General features: G+C 40.0%; 1 long non-coding RNA gene across 1 annotated transcript; it reads right to left on the minus strand.

Moving 5' to 3' along the window:
• Nucleotides 1–1,463: 1,463 nt before the first annotated feature.
• Nucleotides 1,464–3,841, minus strand: LOC134618218 (uncharacterized). Its single transcript, XR_010091885.2, has 6 exons — nucleotides 3,759–3,841; nucleotides 3,359–3,447; nucleotides 3,094–3,245; nucleotides 2,945–2,977; nucleotides 2,458–2,642; nucleotides 1,464–1,998 (listed from the first exon to the last, which is right to left on the minus strand). It is a non-coding gene; the product is annotated as an uncharacterized LOC134618218 (long non-coding RNA).
• Between the last annotated feature and the right edge of the window lie 17,592 nt (nucleotides 3,842–21,433).

A 21,433-nucleotide genomic window follows, 5' to 3' on the forward strand; every position in this document is an offset into this window, starting at 1 on the left:
TTCACTTTTAAATAAACTAAAAGACATAAATCAGGTTATAGGATCTGTACTGTTGTTTATTTATATTATGGTACTTATCATTTATTTATTACTGTGTGTATACCTTATTAGGAGAGATGACATCAAAATGTTGCAAGACAGGGGAAAATTTTCTTTTCCTTGCTGGTTCCATCGAGGGAGGAAATGATCAAGTAACTATGTAGGACGTACGTAATCCAATTCCGCAACACAATGTGATGGGGGAATCAGCTGTGTTTTGCTGCCCATTGTATTTCGAATCTGGCGCGAACCAGTGAACCAGTTCCCGAATCAGTCACGTGGTACGGACTGCCCGCGAAGCCTCGAACGTCACTGCATACGTAATCAAAGCAAGCCTCGTTACGCGCTTCACAGACACGCCCCCGAGATTACCCGAAGCGTGATTCGAAGCTTCGACACACAGGACACATCACTACTGATTTCCCATCACCCTGTGTGGTGGAATTGGATTACGTGCGTGCTACACAGTTACTTGAGCATTTCTTCTTCGATGAAACCTGCAAGGAAGAGATTTTTTTTCTCTTCTATAAAGTATGCACACAGTAATAAATATCACAAATGATAAGTACCATAATATAAATAAACAACAGTGCAGATTATATAACCTGATATATGCCTTTTATGCCTTTTAGTTTGTTAAAAAGTGAAGCGCCACACAGTTTGTGTCATTATCCAGATGTACATAAGCATGATTACACAGTTATTGGGGATTATCGATTAAAAACGATTCTAGCTTGGAAAACGTGATATTGATTAATTGAAATCCTGAATCGATTTTTAATATAAATTTATTTTACCCGAAACACCAAATTTCAACAACCACCAAACAGCTAAAACAGTAAATGAGAGCAGGAACACAGATTCTGCTCATAGACGCAAACACAAAGCGCGGACCTGCTGTTGGATCAGAATCAGTGAGATGTCGCATTTCTCACCCGACGATATTGACCGAACCAGCAGCAAAAGAAGATCAGAATTACGCTTCATATAAACATCGTCATGAATTCCCTCTAACTTCTGCTGTTTTGCTTCCACCAGGATAGACTCACACTTCATGGACAGCTTGCACATCTGTTTTCTGCATTATTCGCTTGCTTGTTACACATACGACTACCGTTGTTTACAGCGCTGTCAGCCGCTGTTTTTTTTTCCCATTTACTTACTTCCGAAAAGAAAACCTAATTTCTGCTGTTCAATAGGCTACTAAAAAAATGTAAACTTTTTAACATTATGCAAAATTTTTAAACACTAAAGTGTGTCTCTAATAAAACCTCTGTAATTTGCTCTGCTTCTATTCAGCAGGATCAGGTAATGTTCATTTGTTGATTAATTATTTTCTTTCATTTTTGATCTACTGCTCAATATTTCTATAAAATCGTTTTTCTGTTTTTAGCCTCAGCTTTCTTTTTATAGTTATAAAAAATACCCAGATAGCAAGGAAACATTGAAACAATGTTGAGTCAATATCAGGCGACGTCATTGAAGCAACGTTGAAGTGTGACGTTGACCCAACGTCACTCTTGCACCCATTTTTAACGTTGAAACAACGTCAGGTTTTGATGTTGAATCAATGTTGAAACCTGACATTGATTCGACGTTATATTTTCTAACACTGTTGACATTGAAACAATGTCAGATTCTGATATTGAAACACTGTTGAGATATGGTATTGATTTTCCACCTCTTTCGCACAGTTGCTTTTTATTGAAAAAAAACAAAAAACCAAAAAAGGTCAATAGACATGTATCATTTGCAAAATACTTTATTAAAAGACAAAGTTTCCTATTTACATTTCTATGTTTCACGTCACTTTTTATTATTTACTCCGGGATGGGGATGGATGATGTGCGTCCTGCGCGCCACCCGTACGATCTGGAGCATATCTGAGCCATTTCTGGACTGCTTGAGCAAAGACCAACTCAGACATAGAGTTCGCCCCTACCTGCTGCGCCAGGCCATCTAGGACAAAAAATAGACACACACACAAAAAAAAGGGAATTAGAGCACATGAATAAGCTCTTGTTAATTGTCTTCAGCAGTGAGAAAGTATGTAAACTCCTAGGCTGATAAACATGAAAGTCACCAGGCGGAAATCAGCAAACTGCCGCATTTGATTCCCAAAGAGCTATAAGCTGAAAATGTGATATGTCTTAGCATGGTGTGCCGTGTATCCTTTAAAAAAAAAAAAGAAAACATGGGTCCTCGGGCTGTACAAAGTGTACAACCCGAGGACAAAACAAGCCGAAGACCAAAGACTCCATCTCCAGATTAACCGGACATGAAAGTCTTGTTATTAAGAAAGACAAAGTAATATAGCAAAAAACAGACATAGGAAATGTGAAATGCACCCAGCACATCAATTGATCCCTTTATTGTTCACTTTAGGCTCATAAAACTACAATAAATGTTAAAACTTACCAAATATGCATCTGCACGGCGCTGTCTCTTTAAATGCCCTTTTTTGCTTTGTCTGGTCCTTGTTTTTTTTTCCCCTGTCCAGTTGAGTACAGAGGCCAGCTCCTTTGTAATGGCATAAACCATTACACGGCGGACTCACACCTCCAGTGTGGTCCAGCAGCACCAATCAACGCAAAGCGTCTCACCTATAGACACATTTTATGAGATGGAATTAGCGAGTCTCATGTCTTAAATGTGTATGCAAGTGCCTGTGTGTTTACTTCATGTAATTGATGATAGAAACATGTCATTTAGTTTTCCCTAAAGCCTGATTTTCAAGTCATACAAAGAATAAACCAAAGTATTGGCAGTGCAATGTATTTCTATTCCCTTTTGTTGGATATTCATTTGTTAGTTCTTGTAACTGCTAAAAGTGTTTACTAGTTTTTGCCTGTCACATATATTTGTTATACCATGTAAACTGAAATTCCAAGATTTTCAAACTTGCCTTGTAATAGTGGCTTCACAGAGTCTCTGGAATCTACAGAAAAAAAAATCACAACAAGATGACATTCAGGAGTATAAATTAGTTTTTTTTTTTTAGATAAGAGTACAATGACATTGTGATGCAGCTTTAAAGCTTTTTTAAAAGCATACCATCTATAGGGAAGACATCAGACTCTGCATGCTGGCGAGATCGCAAAGCTGTGTCGGTTTGTGCCGGAGTGGCGAAAGGTGCCGGAAGCTGGGTGGGGCATTATGATGGTTGCTATCAGTGGGCTGGGGGGCAGACTGCGGAGTGATGAGGGCTGTTTAGAAAAAGATAATTTTTTAAGTATTTAAGAATACAGACAACTTGTCAAAAAAGTTTCCTCGTGTCAGACACAGATATGTACACAGACACTAGACAGTATTTTATTACCTGGTATTTTCACTCGAGGGGCCTGGGGAAACCGTTTTTTTGTAGGCTGCTCATCCTCTGAGTCCGTATATGTGTACAGGGGATTTGGTCTAAAGAAAATAAATTAAAAACGGTCTTAAGTAATTGTAAATATGCTTTTGGCATATTGTTTCCTAAAGTTAGTTTGATTTCTAACAACACACACAGGAAACAGAGACGTGCAAGAAGGTACAGTATACAATGAATTTTTGAAGTGCACAAGTGTACACGGCTTTGCATTTTTAAAAAGTTTACAGACTTCCACTTTTTGGACTATATTATGTGGTGATATTGCCGTATGCAAGCACCACAGATATGTATAAAAGACAAGATCATAAATTCTTAACAATCAAAGATATGTTTGTGAATATAAAGGTTTTACTTGTGCTTTCTTTTAAGACTGGTCTGGGTTTCTTCTTCGGACTGAAGGTCAGACGTATCACAGCATTCACGTGGATATCTCTGAAGACTGCGTTCTGCTTCGTGAAATGTGCCTGGAAATACAAACACAATGTATGGCCAGACATACATTACGTGTGGACAAAAGGTGCAAACGCATAGAAAAATCAGCGGTTTCAAAAATACGCTGTACGTGTGGACGTAGCCTTATTCATTATTCAAGGCACAAACGGAAAGTCATGTACGCGTGCAACGTAAAGTTAGGTGAGCGTGCAACGTACAGTCATGCATGCTGCGTGAGCATTCAAACTGAGTCTAAAGTTTTCGTGTGCGCATTGAAGCGAGTGCTCTCCAATCATCAAAAGTAACAAAGTCATTGAACACGTTTATACAGTTAACTTTACGTTTATCAATCATATATCACAGATTTAGAATTTTTTGTAGTACTAAGCAACTACAGAGCGAAAGTCTGGGTCAAGCGCCGAGGCGACGGCAAGAACAAAGGAAACCTCGAAGCGTTAAAGCTAGCTTTGTAAGGGAATATAACGAAGAAATTATGAAACAAAAATGTTTTCTTTGTTGATATACTTTGTTCGCAGTGCAATTTATTTGTTGCCGGATTGTAAGAAGTAGACACAATTTAAATAACAGTAAAAAAAAACTCGTTAATGTACAACATTAACGAGTTTTTTTTTTAATGTTATTCAAATGCAAACATGGAAATACCGAGTAGGAAATAAAAATCATTCATTCTTACCTTATACTAATCGTGGTGCAGGCCAGTGCAGTGCATGAACTGATGCCTTCTCCGGTCAATTCCGCTGAGAGTAAATTAAATGTCCCGCTCTACTGTAGAAGACAATGAATACCTGGGGAGGGGGGGTGTACCAATGTGAGAGGGGTGCTGCGGAATAGTCCAAGTGATCGCTGCTTTAATTTCCCGGTCAACTATACATAAATTGCACGTAGACACGATTTTTTAAAGCTGGTGAACTAGACCAAGTCATTGATAACAAATGAACAATAAATCTACTTTCTCTGGTACTTTATACCCGATCAGTTGCAATGCAATTTAATGCTCAACTACAAATCGATGGTTTTTGATGGTGACCGGAGCCGAATGATCGTCAACTATAAATAGACGTTTTCTCGATGTTGTTGTTGTTACCTGGTCGACTATAAATAGATCAAATATCAATGACAAAAAAACAACGGTGAATCAACATCATTACAACGTCTCTATAGTAAGACCGTCGGTTTACCACAGTATTTCAATGTTGTTACAACATTGGCATTTCAACCCCGACCATATACGACGGTTCGGATGAAAAATCAACATAGATTCAATGTCGTCTTGCTATCTGGGTATGTAAATGTACTGATCTATGATCTGAATTATACTATTGACTGACTGTCTGAGGCTAACAGTTACACAATCATACCAAAACTCTGTCCTGATAGTTTCCACTTTCTTTTTTGTATCAGACATACTGAGACAATATTCGGGATAAATAACCATGAAAACAATTTATTCAGTTTAGAGGTTTACACATCATTATAATCAAAGAGCCTGTTTCAGTTGAATCGTGCACTTGATGGCGCAGTAGAGCGAGTGAATCATCACAATGCTTCGAACCATGAGGCGACCAGTTGGATGGAAAGCTTCACTTCATCACGAGGCTTCATCTCACCATCACTATAAATCACCACGTGGGGTACAGAGGCAGTACTGAAAAAAGGCTGACTGTTCCGCTTCAAATCGATCGTCATTTAAGAAACTTAAGAAACTTAAGAAACGACTTGGAGATTTTGGGATTTAAACTCAACTTCTGTTATTCAGCGAAAACGCCAACAGACTCAGAAATTTATCACAATCAAAGTGTCGGATCATCTGAACTTGAGAACACGGAAATGTCTGCTGTAACAGCATCACTCTTCTCGACATTGCTGTTTGTCGGTGTTTTCCTGTTTGACTCTGCAGGTGAGGTTTAAAACTATTATTTAGTTATTAAATCTAGTCAATCTAGTTATTAATTAATTATTTTTAGATTGATTTGGTTTGTCTGGGATACGGCTGACATACTAGGCTGGGTTTAGTCGATGTGGATTTAATGTCTATTGACTGTAATCCAGCTGTGACAGAGACAAAGAAGTGTAATGTGTGTGTCAGTGTGATATGTTGTAGTTTCAGGAGTCAGTATACAGCTACAAAGCTTTTTGTTCAGTGTATACAAACAGCTGTAGCTACAGAAAAAGCAGCATGCAGAGACTCTCATGCTGTGTCCCAATTAAGAGACCGCACGCTTGAAGTACGCGCACTACGCGTACTACGTACGGTGCGTACTATAAGTATGAGAAGTGCGAAAGTGAGAGGCTTGTGAAATGGGACGGTCTAGCTACTCAGGTTGCCTAGCAACCATGATACTAACCGCGAGAAACGTTACATACAGCTTTGTGTGACAGAAATGAAGGAGAAAATGTTTTGTTGGTCATTCATTTTTGTCATGACATCACTTTGATTAGTTGAGACCACAGGACTGTAAAACATGATAGTTGGGCTTCATTTCTGTACTGAACAGTCATTTAAGATTAGCTAGTAAATAACAATCAGCTAACGTTGTTCATGAGACTAAAGTCATCTCACTTTGGTAATGTAAATATAATATGGCCAATATTATATGTATTGTCAGACTATTATATATATATATAAATATATATATATACACACACACACACACACACATATATATATATATATATGTGTGTGTGTGTGTGTGTGTATATATATATATATAAATATATATATATACACACACACACACACACACATATATATATATATATATGTGTGTGTGTGTGTGTGTGTGTGTGCATTACAGCAGTGAGCTTGAACTCTGGGTCAAAGATTCAAGTTGCAGTTATTTATATTTCCTATCACCTTAAATCTTCACTCAAAGACAAGTATCTTTGACAGTGTATATATAGATGTATTATACATAAGAGACAAATATTGTTCGTTTAATATGTTGGCATTATTACATTTGGCTCAATGCTTACACATATGTGTAAAAAGGAAATGTATGAGCTGTGATAACTGTTTTTGATAAAATGAAGAGTAGACTGATATATGAAATATTCCTTTATTGGGTGAGAAAATCAGAACATGTCATAACTGCTTTAAGTCACACAGAATAGATATCAGAGCCTTAAACAGGCTGACTTCTGCTAAATTGGTCAAACTGGGCAGAAAGTAAACAAACACATAACATCCTTATAGAATATGATGTAACACTATAGATCAACTTACCTCAGAATATATAAAGCATATAAACAATTACAGCAATATGATGCAACAAACACAGCAGTACTACTAATCCAAAATACTCAAAGCTTCATAGAACTGAAACAAACATTTATTTTTAGCTCCATTCTGCTGCTGATACATACTTTAGGTTTCTGAATATTAAACTTGTTGCTGCCTTTCATAGTGTGTAACTTGAAGGCCCTGAGTACTTTCTCCCACACTGAAAACACTGGGATGATAACATTATTTGAACATTACCTATTAAGACTGATACAGGACAGACAATTAGTTATGTTAAACTTTCCTAGCAGTCCTTCACAAACAGGAACAGTCTGTCTATTCTCTCCATCTGTCAGCTGCTGCTGGCTCTTCCTCCTCCTCTTCCTCACACACTGCTGAGTTTGTCCTGGTGGATCATCAGGGGTGCAAAGCCTCACAGATGATGTGCAGCAGTGGGTCCCTCAGTCTGTCCTCACTCTGGACACTTGCAGTTGTCACACATGGAAATCAAATGTGTGATAAGCTGCAGGATTCAAACACAAGTGTAACTTATAAAAACATGTTCATACTTTTATTCCACAATCAGAGAGAAAGAAACAGAGAGAGAGTGCAGGACAGACAGACAGGTGACAGTCTCAGGTGTATACACTGCTACAAAACAGCAGTACTTACTTTAGAAGGAGGATTTAGTGTTTGTGTTATTATGAGTGCTAAACAAGAAGAGTTCCAGATGGTCCAGTGGACACATGTGTGACTCCTGTGATTAAAGCATCTTTCTTTCAGCTTAACGAGTGAACCGTCAGCTCGTTCAAACACACGTTAAAGTCCGTTTGGCTCGACACCACCGAACAGAGGCAGCAATATAACATAGCTAACATTAACAGTGCAGTGAATCCTGCTTGTGCCGTGATATTCAGGACTGCAAACCGAGCTGCATCACTGACTTTCAGCTTGTTGTGTTTGTGGATATATGACTGACTTTAATTATCCATAAAATCATCACATTCTCTGTAAGATTAAAGTCGACTATTGAGCGGCGTTTATTTTAAAGGCTTTAAGACCAAGTTAGTACAAACATCACTAATGTCACATAACTTTGCCGACATGTGGCCAACAGTCATGTTTTAATGTTCTTCGTTATTAAACGTTCGCACATAAATAAGTGACATTATATTCAGTACTTACTTTTGACAGTTCACTATTTGGCTGCTCCCTTCTGCCGTATTCTGTGGCAAAATTATCCACACCCACCGCCGCGCTATGGATTGTGAGATATATGCCACCACGAAGCGTGCACCGGACCACACTTGATATTTGGGGAAATCCACTTTAATCACACTCTAAATCTTGTTTTAACATATGGCATGACATTATGCTGGTACCTGTTCAGAGAAAAGGTTTCACTTGTTGTTCCTTGAAACGTTATTGTTGTATTGTCACTGTCAAAAACCAAAACAGCAAGCTGTGACTGTAAAGAACAGTATGTGAGGCTCTTTCACTTAGTAATTCAGTGCAATGCACAGCAAACATAGTTATAATTAAAATACTCTGAGCAAACACTGATATACTTGTTGTCAAAAGTGCAGATGTTTCGAGCTGTTCAGTAGCAAACATACCTCTAGCAGTCCTACACACCGGTACCTTTGATAGATTGTGGCTGTGGCTCAGGAGGTAGAGCAGGTTATCGTCTAAAGGTTAGTGGCCACTCCAGGCTGCATGCCAAACAGAGTTGCTCCTGATGTGTGAATGTTAGATAGAAAGCAAGTAGACACAGAAAAAAAGTGATCATATGTGTAAATAGGATAGAATAAGATGTGTTAAATGAAAGCACATTGAATGCCAGTGTAGAAAAGCACTATGTGTGAGTAAAATAAGAGATAAAATGACAACAGAAAAGAAGGGTCAAAGGAATTCAGTAGGCTGAAAATATTTTGGCTGTTTAAGAAGCAACTGTTTAGAAGGTGTGTTTGGAACAAAGCCATTTGTACTTACCAGTTGAAGCAGTCCATCTCACGTTCATTTTGGTTCTGGACCAAAATTTGTATGAATCATTCTGATCATTATTGTACTTTGACCTTTAACCTCTCTGCTCTGTGTTGTTTCCTCTTTCAGATCTGAAAACCATCACAGCTGAGTCTGGACAGGACGTCAATCTGACATGTCAAGCTCCAAACAACAACATCAGAATTGCAAAGTGGAGCAGAGCTGACCTGGTGCCACAATACGTGTTATTGTTCCGGGATGGTCACTTTGATCCATCCAACCAGCATCCATCTTTTAAGGATCGGGTGGATCTGCAGGACAGACAGATGAAGGATGGAGACGTGTCTTTGATTCTGAAGAATGTAACTACTACTGATTATGGAACTTACGGGTGCGGTCTTTTCATTGAAGAAACACGCTCATGGGATCACCGCATCATCCACCTTCATGTTGTTCCTCCAGGTGAGTGAGTAGAGTTGAGTGTGTGTGTGATCAGAGGTGAAGCTGCTTCCTGGTTGTTGATGTTTGTTTGTTGTATGGATGAGCTGGTGGATGTCAGAGGTAGACAGATGTTTCTCCAGCTGTTGTCTTTGTGGCTGGTAGTCTAGAGTTGTAGAGCAGAATTGTCTGGGTAAGGTTAGAGCAGAAACAACGACATTTATGAGTCAGTCTCTTCTTCTCTTGCTCTCTAACTCGTCTGTAAACATGTGTGGGGAAAAGCCTACAGCTGGAGGGGGAGGTGTGGAGCTGGTGGTTGTGAGTCTGTGAAAGTGAATCCTGCCGGTGCCATAGCTGGTGAAAACTAGAGATGTCACCATACCGCTTTTTAATGTCTGATACCGATTCCGATTTCATAAATTTGGATATCTGCCGATACCGATATGAATCCGATATAGCGTATTTTTTAATCAATAAAACTGTTTTTTATAAATATCTTGCTGCATTTTGTATAAGTTCATACTCAAGTTTTAAAAAACAAGAGACTGAAGCTATTCTGTTATACCTGTATGCAAAAAATACACTCCACCCAAAACTTTTTATAGTTCAGCAACACTGATCAATCTAATAAATTTAAACCTACACCATCCTCCCTATTCTGGTATTTTAAAGAGTACTTACCTACCTAACTAATAGGGTTGCCAACTCCCAGCAAAAATATTAAGGAACCACCCCCCGCCCTTAATCGATGTAATCAACTTTAAGTTAATGCATGTGTAAAACAAATGCACAGAAATCAATTATTTTTCTACAATAATTAAATAGATTCAACATCTTTCTTCAACAGACTTGCAGACTGCACAGATGGTACCTTACCAAAGGAAAAAGTACTATAGCTTACTAGGGTATATTAGACTTAACAGTTATTATATACAGTAATGGATTTCTATACATTTAATAAGATGACCACTTTTGTTGTAAGATTCAGATAATTATTTATTTAAAGTTTTTAAATGACATTACAAAGAAAAATATTTCTTTGTGCCCCCCTTTCCCTGTTAATGCCCAACCTGGCCCCCGACAAAACTTTGCTAGACCCGCCCCTGCATAGTTACCAGCTGTCAGCTACGTAGAAAAGCATCCTGGTGTTACTTGTCTCTCAGAAACAGTTCATAACTTCCCTTCAACTCATTCATGTCACCTAAAAGGTAAACCTGTTTCTCCATCACCTGTTCAGGTCTGATGATTCAGTAAGGACATCTCCTGGTTTCACCTTCATGTTTCCCTTTCACCTCATATCCAAACTGATATCATGACCAGCAGCTTTTACAGCTGTGGCTCCAGCAAACATCAGCTGATACTAGAAAGTAATATTAAACACATTCTAACAACAGCTTATCACGCTTAAACATGCTGCTGTTGTTTATCCACTGGTCTCCTCTTTCTAGTGCAAAGTGGGCGATAAACAAACAAGAGAGACGGGACTTGCAGCAGAAAAGCCAATCAGCTGATCATTGATCAGTTTCATGTTTGAAGTAATAACAGGAGAGGGAGGGGGAGAGAATGAGAGAAGTAGATGCGCATCAAAGACAGAATAACTCCAGCTTTGTGTCTATTTTTTAATTCTAGCTGAAGTACGGGACAAATCGCTTCCTGTTCACCTGAATATGAAACTCCGATGGCCAGTCCAGCTGTGGCTCAACATATCATTTGTTAAGCTTAACGTGGAAATACTATGCAAACATTCAGGGATGAACTTACACACTTGCTTTACTTCTCTGGGATAGTTTTCGGCGAGATGAAATGCCACGGTTAGGAAGCATGTAGCTCCAAATGTTCCAACAGACCGCTGACAGGTCTCGCAGACAACAGCCGCTCTATCACGTGACACATACTGCTCCGATGCGCCGAGCTGGGTTACGCCAAGTAGCACGTTTTGTGAGGTGATTTTGTGATACTTCGGATCGGATTACATTTTTTATTTCTCTCCGATATCCGATCCAGTAATTTAGGTCAGTATCGGACCGATACGTAATATCGGATCGGTCCATCTCTAGTGAAAACGTACTTAGTGCAGACACAAAACGTCCATCAGCTTCAAAGTGTCTCAGCAAATTGTCCCAGTTCCCATAAACACACTCTTAAATCTGTGGAAAGCCTTTCCCAAAGAGTTGAAGCTGTTACAGCTGCTAAGGTTCGGCTGACATCATATTAAATCCTGGGAATTTAAGAATGGGATGTCATTCAAGTTGAACACTCCCCTTTAACAGGAAGAAACCACCAGGGTGACTAATAATAACTATTTATTTAGAGAGGTGTAAGATGAGATAAGATAACCTTTATTAGTCCCACATGTGGGTAATTTGTTTTGTCACAGCAGAAAGTGGACAGTGCAAAAGTTATATAGCAAAAATTAGAATACAATACGAATAATATACTGTATACAACTGTACAGAATGGAATAAAATAAAATACTATATACAGGTCTTCAGGAGTGGGCCCTCCACTCCAAACGACCTGAGTCTCCACAGCAGGTACAGCCTGCTCTGACCCTTCCTGTACAGGGCGTCTGAATTATGAGTTCAGTCCAGTTTGCTGTTCAGATGAACACCAAGGTACCTGTAGCAGTCCACAGCCTCAATGTCCATACCTTGGATGTTCAGTGGTTGCAGTGGAGGATGCTTGTGCCTGCGGAAGTCTACCACCAGCTCCTTGGCTTTACTGGCATTGATCTGAAGGTAGTTCTGCCGGCACCAGTCCACAAAGTCTTAAGTCAGTCCTCTGTACTCCTTGTCGTCCCCATCAGTGATGAGGCCGACTATTGCAGAGTCATCAGAGAACTTCTGCAGGAAGCACTGGGTGGAGTTGTGGGAGAAGTCTGCAGTGTAGATGGTGAAGAGGAACGGAGCCAGAACCGTTCCCTGTGGGGCCCCCATACTGCAGACGACCCTGTCCGACACACAGCCCTGAGTCCTCACATACTGTGGTCGGTCGGTGAGGTAGTCCAAAATCCAAGTAGTGCGGTGATTGTCCACTCCTGAGTTCTCCAGCTTGTCCTTCAGAACCGAGGGAAGAATAGTGTTGAAGGCACTGGAGAAATCAAAGAACATGATTCTCACAGTGCTCCCAGCGGTCTCCAGGTGAGCGAGGGAACGATGTAGGAGGTGAATGACCGCATCATCCGCTCCAATGCCAGGCTGGTAGGCAAACTGAAGTGGATCCAATGATGAGCTCACTAGGCGCCAAAACTGAGCCAGGACCAACCGCTCCAGGGTCTTCATCAGGTGGGATGTCAGAGCCACCGGCCTGTAGCTGTTGAGGTCCTTGGGGCGTGAAGTCTTTGGCACTGGTACGACACAGGAGGTTTTCCAGAGCTGTGGGACTCTTCCCAGCCTCAGGCTCAGGTTGAAGAGGTGCTCCATCAGCCCACACAGTTGGTCCGCGCAGGACCTGACGACCCTTGAGCTGATACCATCTGGGCCCGCTGCCTTCTTGGCTTTAATCCTCCTCAGTTCCCTCCTAACCTGGGTGGTTGAGAGAGACAGGCTGGAGCCTTGTGTTGAGTGTGTATTGGATGCTGTTGTTGGGGGTGGAGAGGAGTGAGCAGGGTGAGTAGAGGAGGTGTGAAGTGTCTGAGGTGTCAGAGGTGGAACAGCAGCAGTGGGAGTGGGTGAGTCTGCAGCCGATGTTGAAGACTGCCTCATGGCTGAATCAAACCTATTAAAGAAATGATTCAGTTCATTTGCCCACCTCACATCCCTCCCAGGCAGAGAGTTCTGATGTTTCTGGCCTGAGATGGTTCTAAGGCCTCTCCAGACTTCACCAACATTGTTTTGCTGAAGCTGGTTCTCCATCTTCTGCCTGTAGCTGTCCTTCCCATTCCTCATCAGTCCCCTCAGCTCTCTCTGCACCCTTTTCAGCTCCTCCTTGTCTTTGGATTTGAAGGACCTCCCACCTATAAACTCATAGTTAATGAAAACAGGTCAGTGCAGCAAAACTAAGGGAGGATTCAGGGTCACCTGGTCCAGCCCTAACTATATGCTTTAGCAAAAAGAAGAGTTTTACAGCTAATCTTAAAAGTAGAGATAGTGTCTGTCTCCCGAATCTAAACTGGAAGCTGGTTCCACAGAAGAGGGGCCTGAAAACTGAAGGCTCTCCCTCCCATTATACTTTTAAATACTCTAGGAACAACAAGTAGGCCTGCAGAGCGAGAGCGAAGTGCTCTAATAGGGTGATATGGCACTACAAGGTCATTAAGATAAGATGGGGCCTGATTATTTAAGACCTTGTATGTGAGGAGCAGGATTTTGAATTCAATTCTGGATTTAACAGGAAGCCAATGAAGGGAAGCCAAAACAGGAGAAATATGCTCTGTCTTTCTAGTCCCTGTCAGGACTCTTGCTGCAGCATTTATGATTAGCTGAAGGCTTTTCAGTGAGTTTTTAGGACATCCTGATAATAATGAATTACAGTAGTCCAGCCTGGAAGTAATGAATGCATGAACTAGTTTTTCAGCGTCACTCTGAGACAGGATATTTCTAACTTTAGAGATTTTGTATAATGAATTACAGTAGTCAGAAGTGTTGATATTAATACCTAGGAATTTCAGGAAGAACACTTTACAAATAAATACAAATACAAATAAAGCTCTGTGGTCTCTGTAGTTCCTTACTGAAACATCTTCTAACATCTATAGTCTCCGAACTTGAACCTCTCTGCTCTGTGTTGTTTCCTCTTTCAGACCAGAAAAGCATCTCTTGATGAACTGGTCTGAGTGATGTGATCAGAGTACAGTTTGAATAGTGTAGCAGATTCATGCAGCTATTTAAGCTATAATTTAAAAATAAGATAAAATGATCTGACCAAAACTGTTTACGCCATGAAATTTGGAAAACAACAACGAATAAGCACCAAACCAATAAAGAATTTATATTTTTGGATGAAAAAAATATTTATTTTATTTTATTTTTTTTGGCTTGGTGAAACTCCATCTTCTGTCTTTCCCCTTCCAGTTAAGTCAAATGAGTAAAATTCATAATTACATAAAAAGTTATAATTTTCTGGTACTTTGAAAAACAAATGTGATTCTTAATAATTGGCATGGTTGCATCATAGTTAGCACTGCTGGCTCACAGGAAGGTCCTGGGTACAATTCCACCACCATTAGCAGCACGCTAATGGCACAAAGGAACAAAGGATCCTTCTGACTGAACTTTATACAAACATCACATTGGGAAGACATGTCAGAGAGGTAGGCTGATTGGAAAAAAACAATGAAAATACATAACATGAGGAGAGAGGAGGAGAAAAAACTACACTCAGACTGAGCTCCTAATGGGAGAACAGTTTGAGAACAGAAAAAACACCCCAGCACAAAAAGCTGGTGTATTGACATGACTGTCAATACACCATAGAAACACAAGACAAGCAACAGGGGCGGGTAAAGGGTAAGAGATAGCCGGTGTAGACAGTGCATCTGGTCCTGCAGCATGTCTGCGATGGTCCAGTCAACCCGCCATCTGCCCCGGTAGGGCACAAGCATCGAAGGTGTTTGGAAAGGGAGGGGGGATCAGTGTGTGCATATCAGTGTATGTGTGTGTGTGTGTGTGTGTGTATGTCCAGACTTCAGCTGACACAGTGTCCTTCGCCCTGCTAGGCTAAGTAAACAGTCTTCCAGCCAACCAGGGGGCCTTGCATAGAATAGGAAGAAACAGTATATGCACAGTCTGTTATCAGGGTGTTTTTGTTCAGCTCCAGCCTTGAGACCACAGCTGGCGCCGAAGTGGTAGCCACATGAAATGATGGTGGTTACCACTTTAGTGTGAACAACTAGATATTTCTGTGTGGAGTTTGCATGTTCTCCCTGTGTTTGAGTGGGTTTTCCCAGGGTACTCTGGCTTCCTCCCACAGCCCAAAGACATGCAGTTAGTGGGGTTAAGTTAACTGGTCATTCTAAATTGCCTGTGAGTGTGAGTGGTTGCCTGTCTCTCTGTGTTAGCCCTGCGAAAGACAAGCAACCTGTCCAGGGTGTACCCTGCCTCTCACCCTGTAGTAGCTGAGCAAGGCTCCAGCCGTCCTTTGGTCCTTTATAACCTGGCTAGGTTTTCGTTTATTACAACAGTTTTTAACAGTTTTTGTTCAGATCATATGGATTTTTTTTATTAAAGTGCTCAGAAATCCTCCTAGTATGTAAGATTTTACACAACATTCATATTGTGAACAATTTACATTTTGCCTAATCTACTGCATTAGAAGAGGAAATGGATTCTGTTCTGTTCTTCACTCATCACCTACCTGACAGCTGACACCTCACACCTGTTTCTCACCTGCAGGTCAGACTGGAGGACAAGAGGAGGATGGATCTGTTGGAACGATAGTTGGTCTGAGTGTTTCTGCTGTACTTCTTGTTGCTGCTGTTTTTTTTATCTACACAAGACATTGCAAATAGGGCCAGAGACTATACCAGCTTCCTGTTTGTTAATACCATGTTTGAAATATCTCATAGTTTTTTACAGCTGAACTCTGAGTCTCCTGCTGCAGTTGTTGTTTTATGATCTACAGAAAACATAAACCATCTCAACGTTCAAATCAGTGTCCTGCCTCTTAATTCTTAACATCTGAACTGTGAGTCAGACGATCTGAGGATAGATGGAAATGAACTCTCCTGAACATCCAGCAGACGACTGTAGACATCAGATGTCTCTGATGATCATCATGCTCATACTCAGACCAACAGTGTGTGTCTGTGCTGTTTGTCAGTGACTCTGAACTACAGTTTATTCATCTTCAGGCTGTTCATGAGATAAAAGTGTGTTACAAACATGAATGAATTTATGTGCTATAATCTCAGAATCAATTATTGGGTTTTTATGTATTTTAGCTTCAGGATCAGCACTTTACAGTTTCATTACAGACACTGAAAACAACTCAAAGTGTGTGATAGTGTTTAGATGAGGTCTGGTGGATTATAGATGATCAATAATTGTTCTGATAGTTTTCAGAAACCATTGATCAGCTATAACTAAATTGTTGCCTGAATTGTGGGTGTTTAAAGGTTGTATGAAGTCCATTAAGGTTTAAAATTAGTAGCTCTTTAATGTTAATATAAAATATTAACTTAATGTGACTTTTTCTTTCTGTCTGTGACTCTGCCAAACATACATGCAGAGCAGCTCACTGTAGTGACCCTTTCAGCAGCTGAAAGTAGCTTCTTTATTTGATGTTACTAATTTTTTTGAGTCAACAATTTCCCATAATCTTAAGAAAATCCATCTAATTCAGTTTAACAGCTTAGAGCTTACAGTTATATGAAACTTAACATTTGAGTATTGCAGATATTTCTCTGATCCTGTACTGTGAAACTTGACAACCTCTTGACTTTTGTTGCAGGAAGCTAAATAGTGTAAAAACAAAACTGGTAATTTAATATTATGTACCTTATTTTTAACTTAACTTTTCTCAATTACTACAAAATACATGAATACCTATTGTTTTGAACATTATTTTCTCTGGAATATGTTATTAATGTAATCTGTGTACACAGATTCACTGCAGCTCTGAGAAAAAGCTCTATGAAGAAAGGAAAAAAAAGGAGATTTTGAAAGGAACTTATGTTCATTTTTGGTGCTGTGTTTTATTTTTGAACACTGTTGTAGCAGCTTTGCGTGATTCTCAGGTCAGATTATTCAAATTAGAGGGTGATTGGAAACAAGTGGGACTAACACAGGTGAAGCTGTTTATGACAGGGCAGACAGTTGCTATGGGAACACAAAGAAACACCTGGAGAGCAGCTACCTGAACATTAAATAAACGTGAACACTGTTTATGCTGGTACCTGTTCAGAGAAAAGGTTTCACTTGTTGTTCCTTGAAACGTTATTGTTGTATTGTCACTGTCAAAAACCAAAACAGCAAGCTGTGACTGTAAAGAACAGTATGTGAGGCTCTTTCACTTAGTAATTCAGTGCAATGCACAGCAAACATAGTTATAATTAAAATACTCTGAGCAAACACTGATATACTTGTTGTCAAAAGTGCAGATGTTTCGAGCTGTTCAGTAGCAAACATACCTCTAGCAGTCTTACACACCGGTACCTTTGATAGATTGTGGCTGTGGCTCAGGAGGTAGAGCAGGTTATCGTCTAAAGGTTAGTGGCCACTCCAGGCTGCATGCCAAACAGAGTTGCTCCTGATGTGTGAATGTTAGATAGAAAGCAAGTAGACACAGAAAAAAAGTGATCATATGTGTAAATAGGATAGAATAAGATGTGTTAAATGAAAGCACATTGAATGCCAGTGTAGAAAAGCACTATGTGTGAGTAAAATAAGAGATAAAATGACAACAGAAAAGAAGGGTCAAAGGAATTCAGTTGGCTGAAAATATTTTGGCTGTTTAAGAAGCAACTGTTTAGAAGGTGTGTTTGGAACAAAGCCATTTGTACTTACCAGTTGAAGCAGTCCATCTCACGTTCATGTTGGTTCTGGACAAAAATTTATATTTAAAGTGAATCATTCTGATCATTATTGTACTTTGACCTTTAACCTCTCTGCTCTGTGTTGTTTCCTCTTTCAGATCTGAAAACCATCACAGCTGAGTCTGGACAGGACGTCAATCTGACATGTCAAGCTCCAAACAACAACATCAGAATTGCAAAGTGGAGCAGAGCTGACCTGGTGCCACAATACGTGCTATTGTTCCGGGATGGTCACTTTGATCCAGCCAACCAGCATCCATCTTTTAAGGATCGGGTGGATCTGCAGGACAGACAGATGAAGGATGGAGACGTGTCTTTGATTCTGAAGAATGTAACTACTACTGATTATGGAACTTACGGGTGCGGTCTTTTCATTGAAGAAACACGCTCATGGGATCACCGCATCATCCACCTTCATGTTGTTCCTCCAGGTGAGTGAGTAGAGTTGAGTGTGTGTGTGATCAGAGGTGAAGCTGCTTCCTGGTTGTTGATGTGTGTTTGTTGTATGGATGAGCTGGTGGATGTCAGAGGTAGACAGATGTTTCTCCAGCTGTTGTCTTTGTGGCTGGTAGTCTAGAGTTGTAGAGCAGCATTGTTTGGGTAAGGTTAGAGCAGAAACAAAGACATTTATGAATCAGTCTCTTCTTCTCTTGCTCTCCAACTCGTCTGTAAACATGTGTGGGGAAAAGCCTACAGCTGGAGGGGGAGGTGTGGAGCTGGTGGTTGTGAGTCTGTGAAAGTGAATCCTGCTGGTGCCATAGCTGGTGAAAACTAGAGAAACTAAATACACTAACAGAGGACATGAAACTGTCAAAGTAAAACAGGAAACATGAGACAGGCACAGAGACAAAGAGTCATGACTGACTGGGGAGACAGAGGGATGGATACAGGAGATGCACGACCATAGAGACAGGAGAGACTAGAGATAAAACATGGAATACATGGGAGGGACAATAATAAGAAACATAGGAACTAGAAACTATTAAATTACAAGCAGAAAAACAATCACAAGAACCAGAACCATGAATAACAATAAATTAAAAAACTAAAAACTGAAAAAAGAACTTAAATACAAACACTGGTCAGACAATGACATAATTGCTGCCACACCAGCTTCTCGGCACTAACACACTTTACCACACACCATTCAACTTCAACTTCAGGACTTTGCCACTGAATTTCTGTGGATGTGGGTGCTGTCTGTTGATGATTGAATGTGAAATGCTTTGCATTAAAGCACTGACAGGTAAAAATTTGATTTATTGTGCACAGGCAGCTGATATCCCTGTATGTCAGTTCTCCATAGGTAAGGGTCACTGCCTGATGTATCCTTATAGTAGATGGAACTGATGGCACATCTTGGACACGTTCTGAATTGTTTTCTCTACTGTCTGTGAAGGTTCTTCTTTTCTCTACTGCTTCATCACTGACAAAGAACAACTTGATTACTGTTTCTGTCTTTTGCCACACAGTAGACAGTTGTGCAGGAATCCATTTGCTGACCACACAAATGGAGCACAACAGGTTTTCGGGGGTTTTGTCGTTAACTTTGTTTTCCTGGATCTTTTCCTGTGTTGTAGTTGTGTGTCTTATTTTGAAAGAAATATTTATGTGTTACCATAGCGACCAGGGAGTATTAAGTGGCAGAGAGGAGAATGTTACTGTCAATGTTGTTGATGCATTTCAGGAGGAAACACATTTACACAGTGAATTCACATTTATTATGAAATTTACCAAATACTACAGATTTTTGCCTTGGTTGTTTCATTTTATTTTGTTGTATTTATCCATGACACCTTAAAGGCGATCTGTGAAAATATCATCGGACATTAAACCGGTCCGTGGTGCACAAAAGGTTGGGGACCGCTGGTGTAAACTGTAACAATACTGTTGTGGTTTCACCTGCAGTGTGTTTTATTGTGTTCTATTGTGCAGACAGTGATCCAGCAGCTGTCTACTCAGCAGTGAGAAGTGACGAAGTCAGTTATGGACAAATAACCATCAGACCAAACAAGACCAGATGTATATAGCTGCTCTTGAACGCTGGACAGAGAGGAGCTTTATGCTTACTTTGTTTCCAGCCAGCACGCTAAGCTAACATAATGTTTCTTATGTCATCTTAGCTTAGCATTATAAACTAAATACACATAAGGAAAATATTTCAGAGGTAAAGGCAAGAATGAAAGCAATTTAAGAAATAAAAAAGGTAATAATAAATTATTATTGTGTTTTAATGGCAGTTGGCTTATGTACAGAGGATGCACTCAGAGACTTTATCGATGTACAGTATGTGATAAACATGGATTATTTTGAACAAAGTAGCTAAATACGGTTTACAGTCTATCCTTTCACATAGTGAGAAGCTGCATACACACTGGACAGGTCACCAGTCTGTCTCAGGGTTAACACAGAGAAACAGACAACCGTTTACAATCACAGTCAAACCTGTGGGCAATTTAGAATCATCAGTTAACCAAATCCCCAATAACAGTATTTTTTTTGGACTATGGTAGGAAGTACCCAGAGAGAACCCATGCAAACACAAGGTTCCTTTTTTTTAAGACCCCTCACAGTAGTGTAGTACTACTTACTTATGTTAATTTTGAAATGTTAGTGTTGCCAGAAACTTGAGAATTGAAACACTGAAGTTCAACTGTTGCATTTCTGAATATTTGGACACATGTGCTGCTAATTTCTTCAAGAAAGAGCGACAGAAAATGTTTCTGTACAGTCCATAAATGCCTGGTAGGCCTTGTTGCCAGAGCCAATCTAGCAAAAATGTCACTAAGCCATCTCACCAAAAACTCAGTTAATGCCTCCAACCTAACATATCAATCACCTCAGTTTCTGAAGATTAACTCTAGTTTATTTAGTGAAGCTATGTGAAATATTGGGCAGCACAGTGGTACAGTGTTGCATCAAAGCAAAAAGGTTGTGAGTTCGAGTCCACCACTGGGCCGGAGCCTTTCTATGTGGAGTTTAGACTTCATGTTCTTCCTGTGTTTGTGTGAGTTCTCTGTGGCTTGAATGTGCATGCAAACAGTTGTCTGTCTCTCTGTGTTAGGCCTGCAACAGACTAGTGACCTCTACAGGGTGCACAAAACCTCTCACCATATGGTGGGATAGGCTCCAGCCCTCCCACAACCCTGAAAAAAAATATTACTATGAAAACACTTTTGTGTTGTTTGTCTGATTACAACTGAACATAAATGGGGTAGTTTGGATTTTTTGATAAACTTTACTAGCTTTTTCATGAACGTCTTAAAAAGTGTGAGCAGTATGGAAGCTCTGTGACCTTTATCTGAGCTGGTTCCCAGTAAAGTCTTAACTGGGACTGTGTGTGATGCAGAGAGGTGGAGATTGGAGGTCTTGATTGAACTACAAAGCTTGTAATCATGTTTCCTGTTGTTTGAACTGTGTGTGTTTGTGTTCAGACTTTAAACCAGAGCCAGACGTCGTC

Source organism: Pelmatolapia mariae, linkage group LG3_W (assembly GCF_036321145.2).
Source record: "Pelmatolapia mariae isolate MD_Pm_ZW linkage group LG3_W, Pm_UMD_F_2, whole genome shotgun sequence".
NCBI classification, from domain to species: domain Eukaryota; kingdom Metazoa; phylum Chordata; class Actinopteri; order Cichliformes; family Cichlidae; genus Pelmatolapia; species Pelmatolapia mariae.